This window comes from Hydra vulgaris, chromosome 10 (genome assembly GCF_038396675.1).
Source record: "Hydra vulgaris chromosome 10, alternate assembly HydraT2T_AEP".
Lineage (NCBI taxonomy): Eukaryota > Metazoa > Cnidaria > Hydrozoa > Anthoathecata > Hydridae > Hydra > Hydra vulgaris.
Window position 1 is genome coordinate 36,899,001 of NC_088929.1, and position 6,000 is coordinate 36,905,000.

The 6,000-nt window shown below is 27.2% G+C and overlaps 1 protein-coding gene across 4 annotated transcripts in view; it reads right to left on the minus strand.

Annotated features, from left to right (window-relative positions):
* Positions 1 to 6,000, minus strand: part of LOC100205690 (solute carrier family 13 member 2) — a 79,511-nt gene that overhangs the window by 24,311 nt on the left and 49,200 nt on the right. The window lies entirely within an intron of this gene.

Consider the following 6,000-nt stretch of genomic DNA (forward strand, 5'->3'; position numbering starts at 1 on the left):
GTGTGTGTGTGTGTGTGTGTGTGTGTGTGTGTGTGTGTGTGTGTGTGTGTGTGTGTGTATATATATATATATATGTATATATATACATATATATATATATATATCCAAAGTATGTATATATATATATATATATAAAATATATTTATATATATATATAAATATATATATATATATATATATATATATATATATATATATGTGTGTGTATATATATATATATATAAATAAATATATATAGATATATACAATATATTTATATAAATATATATATATATGTATTATATATATAAATATATATATATATATATATATATATATATATATATATGTATATATATATATATATATATGTATATATATATATGTATATACACATATATATATGTATATATATATGCATATATATGCATATATATGTATATATATATATATATATATATATATATATATATATATATATATATATATATATATATATATATATATATATAAATGGGTCATTCCATATCAAACCACCTAATGGTCCCCAGGGTACCACCTCAAATTTGCTTTAAATTTTGATCACATTCAGCTTTTATGAAAAAAACACAATCCTGAAAATTTCAGCTTGATTGACCAAACCGTTCAAAAGTTATAATTGAATAAATATTGACCAAAATCAGGAAAATTTGAGGATCTGGAGCTTACAGTAGATTTTTTTGATTTTTAACAGATCATAACTTTTTAAATAATATAGATGATCACCTGAAATTTTAAAGGGTAATTAGTTTTTCACCCAAATAATTTATTTTTGTAGGTGTTTTTGACTGATTTTAAACAGTTTTTAAGTTCTTGTACCTCAAAGTTGCTAAATAACACAATGTTAGAAAAAATTTTGGAAACTTTAACGTGCTACAGTTCAATACCAACAGACAAGCTCTGCCAATTTTTTCTTACTTTTGTGTACTTAGAGTAACCACTTGTGGAAAAAATTAAAATTATGTGTTAAAACTTATTTTAGCACTTGCAGAAGCCTGTTAAAATATCACTTTTTAAAAAATATACGATAAATTACATTAACTTTGTAGCCATAGAAAGTAGCATAGACAGTTAAAATAAATTATGAAACTTTTTACTGGCAAGGTTCTATATACAGACAATCACCAAAAAAAATTTATATATATCAATCCATATATAGAAAATCACCAAAAAAAAGAAATCTGTACAGTATTTTCTGGATTTTATTCTTTTAGTTTTTAATATTGCAAGAACCAAAAAGTAAAAGTTTTGTGTATGCAGAAATAGTTATATGTAGAAATAGTTTATTGGTTGCATTTAAGACAGTTTTAATCACATTTGTACTTGAGATTTCATTTTTAAGATTTTATTACTGGAAAAATATAAAAAAGTTTATTTTTAGATTATATTACATGTTTAACCTTCGATTTTAATATTTTTAGATTAGTAAAAAATGTCAGAGAAATGTTGTGTGGGAAGAGTTTTAAATAAAGATTGTGATAAAATGTCATATAGTAGAATGGTAGGAAGAATAAGGCTAAAAGATACTGATAACGAAGTTTTAAATCAAAGGGTAGGATGCACTTTCGAACCAAATGAGGAGATATGTTTTCACCATGAAAAAGAATATATTTCTAGATATGAAGCATTTCAAAAATACTGTTGTGATCCATTTAAAGTCCAAAAGAAAAAAAATTATCAAGGGATTGTGTAAAGTCAACATATCAATAGCAAATCAACTTAAGATCAAACCTGGTCAAAAAGTTTGTACTAACTGTATGAATGAATTCAAACTTGAAAAAATTACAGAAAGTAGTCAAGATAAAGCTGCTGAAGAAGATTTTAGTTGTTCAGACCTTGATAAGACAGTTCTTAATAAGAATGTGTCTTTATTGGAAACATCTCCACTCAAAAATGTAAGTAGACGCTAAAAATTAGGATATGGAAAGCAAAAAGCTAAAAAAATTGCAATAAGTATGATAAACCTAGTAACAGGTGATAACTAAAAATCCAGACAAAGTTAAAGTTAATTTTGCTTTGTGTTAAAATAAGTATACATAATAATTAAAATATATTTATTTAGCTCACATATTCTTTCTTTAGAAAAACATAAAAAGTATTTGAATCAATCGTTTAAAAGTGAAGGTGAACCAAAAAAACAAAGATGAGCAGCGGAAATGTGCGTATGAGTTTTAATTGGAAAATTTAAATCTCTGCAAAACACGCACAGTAAAGCATTTTCTTGCTGAAAATATTCTAAGAACAACCATTTATGGCATAATAAAACGCGCTGAAAACAAATTTCGACATGAAAGAAAGCCTGGAAGTGGTTGTATAGCCAAAAAAATGCCAAAAAGTAAGGTTTCTAAGCTTAAAACCATGTTTGACCATCAAAATGTATTTCACAGAGGCAAATAGCTCGTAAATTCAGTATTTTGCAACCGTATGTGAACAAAATACTCAGAAATCAGTCTGTTTTCAAATGTTACAAAAAGCAAAAGATTCCGAAGCGAGATGAGCAAATGATGGTAAGAATTCGAACATGCTGCAGTCGGCTTTACCAAAATTACAGAGACTTTGAATGGATTATTGACGATGAATCGTATTTTACTTTAAATCATAGTTCGATAAATGGAAATGCTAGTTACTACTCCAGTAGTACTTTATTGACTCCACCGAATGTAAAATACAGCCAAAAAGAGAAGTTTCCAGAAAAAATAATGGTCTGGATCGCTATTTCGGCACAAGGTACCTCAAAACCATATTTTCAAGAATCTAGCAACGCTATCAACCAGTTTATTTACTTAGAGCATTGTGTTCAAAAGAGACTTATCCTGTTTAAAGAAGAGCATCATTTAAATGATAATTTTGTGTTCTGGCCAGATCTTGCATCTGCTCATTATGCCAAAAGCGTATTGGAATATTTAAAGGCTAAAAATATTGAAATTGTATTAAAAAAAGATAATCTGCCAAATTTACCTGATTGCAGGCCCATTGAAAACTTTTAGTCAATATTGAAAGGTCTTGTATATAAGAATAATTGGCAAGCAAGAAAACTTTCACAACTTAAAGAAAGAATTAAGTATTGTTTGACCAAAGTTGATCCTAATGTTATCCAAGAAACAGTTAGTTGCAACAAGAGTTTGATTGACTGTGTCAGACGAAATGGAGTGATTGAATCAAATTAAATATTATATTGAATAAATTAAATAATTCTCTATAAAATACTTTTTTTACTTTTATAAAACTATAAAAAACGAGGAAGTTATGATCCTTTAAACTTTATTTTTTTGGATTTTTAGTTATCACCCGTTAGCGTCAGCATAGGATATAGACCCAAAAGATATAGTATCGGAAAAAGAGCAAAAATGTATAAACTGTTATGATTTAGACAAACTGTTAGATGCAATAAAAAATAAAATGAAAATAAGTTTGAAGGAAGATAAAGTTCAACTACTAACACTAACTTCTGATAGTTGGTCAATTGAAAAAACTTCCAAAAAATTTTCAGTTTCAGAACATCTTGTTAAAAAAGCTCAAAAGTTGAAAAAATGAAAAAGGAAAACTTGCTAAACCTGAGGCTAAAATAGGACAGCCTTTGGAAGATATTGTTAAACAAAAAGTCATTGAAATTTATGAACCCGAAGAGTTCACAATACAATGTCCAGGAAAAAAAGACTTTATTTCTGTGCATATAAGTAATGTAAGTTCATAAACAAAAACATTTAATATAATTTAGATTAAAGGAGCTTTATCTTGAGGTTAAGAAGTGATACCCTAAACACAAAGTTGGATTCAGCAAATTCTGTGAACTAAGGCCGAAGTGGTGCATTACAGTTGACAGTAGTAGAAGTCACTCAGTTTGCGTATGTTCTTATCATCAAAAAATTAAGTTGATGTGCGCTGCTTTATCTAAGGGCCATTTAATATATTACAAAGATTTGAAAGTATGTGTTTGATGAAAGTATGTGTTTGTAATATAGATAGACAAAGCTGCATGTCTCATCTATGTTCCAACTGCCCTAGTAAAGTAAATTTAAAGACTTACTTGGAAAATGTGTTTGAAAATAATGATTTTGATTTTGATGATCAGATCATATACAAACAGTGGGTGTCAACTGACCGAATTGCACTAGTCACAGTCCAAACAAGCATTATTGAGTTTATTAAAACTCTAAGTGAAACTTTGTATGATCTTTGTCACCACCACTTTATCAAAGAAGCACAATCCTCCTACTTATCAGAGGCAAAAAAAATATTAGATCAACACATGTACCATCTTGAAGATCACAATATAAATGCTGAGCATCACTTCTTTGCTACATCCCATGGCAAAAGTCTATGTGATAAAATAGGAGGAACTATAAAAAGAGAAGCAGCAAAAGCGAGTCTACGATCAACAAATGCAAACCAGATTCTCATACCAAATGAACTATTTACATGGGCTAAAAAAAACATTAAAGGTGTTAAATTATTTTACATTTCAAGTGATGATATCAATAATCATGAAACTTATTTTAACCTAAAGAAACGATATGAAGAGATGAGCACAGTCCCAGGCACAAGAAGTTATCACAGTTTTGTACCAGGTGGAGAGAAATTATTTTTATGGAAAATCTCTAACAATACTGTGTATGATACCCATATGCTGAATATTATTAAGTTGGCAAAAAAAGATTCTTCAAACCTTCAACCTGGTAAACACATTGCATGCTTTTACGATGATGAATGTACATAGGGCTTGTGCTTGAGATTTGTAATGAAAACCAAGATGTTAATGTAAAATTCATGCATAGAAACAAATTAAATTTAAAATGGACTAATGACACACGATCAAGTCAGTGTTGGGTTCCTTTTGACAAAGTAATATGTCAAATAAGTGCTCCATCCATTAAGGGTAGGAGTGCTCGTGACTATAAACTTGCTAATGATGATTATGACAATATTATGAGTTAGGTAAATCAGAGATGAAGAAATTAGTGTACTTGTGTTTCAAGTGTATATACACTTCTTCTTTCAGCATTTTAATTTTTTTGAAATATAATAACTTGCGCTATTAGACATCCTTTTAAAATTAAAAAAGCATTGCACTCAAAATGCTAAAATTATGTTATAAGATAGAGTATAGGTCTTTAATTTTTTTTTGGTGATTGTCTATATTATAGAACCTTGCCAGTAAAAAGTTTCATTATTTATTTTAACTGCCTACACTACTTTCTATGCCTACAAAGTGAATGTAATTTATCCTATTTTTTTAAAAAAGTGATATTTTAACAGGCTGCTGCAAGTGCTAAAATAACTTTTAACACATAATTTTGATTTTTTCCACAAGTGGTTACTCTAAGTACACAAAAGTAAGAAAAAATTGGCAGAGCTTGTCTGTTGGTATTGAACTGCAGCACGTTAAAGTTTCCAAAACTTTTTCTAACATTGCGTTATTTAGCAACTTTAAGATACAAGAACTCAAAAACTGTTTAAAATCAGTCAAAAATACCTACAAAAATAAATTATTTGGGTGAAAAACTATTACCCTTTAAAATTTCAGGTAATCATCTATTTTATTTAAAAAGTTATGATCTGGTAAAAATCGAAAAAATCTACTGTAAGCTCCAGATACTTAAATTTTCCCGATTTGGGTCAATATTAATTCAATTTTAACATTTTAAGCATATTTGATGTGGTACCCTGGGGCACTTTTGAAAAACTAGGTGATTTCATATGGAAAAACCCATATATATATATATATATATATATATATATATATATATATATATATATATATATATATATATATATATATATATATATATATATATATACAGTTCTTTTATTAGCTAACTCGTAAATTTTTATCATATTTTTATTAATCAATATGTATCAAAAACTAATTTTAATTTCGAAGTAATTTATTTTTTTTTTATATTTATATTTTATATATTATTTTATATATATTATATACATACTTTTTTTATAAAGGTGAAATCAAATAAAAAAATTACAATG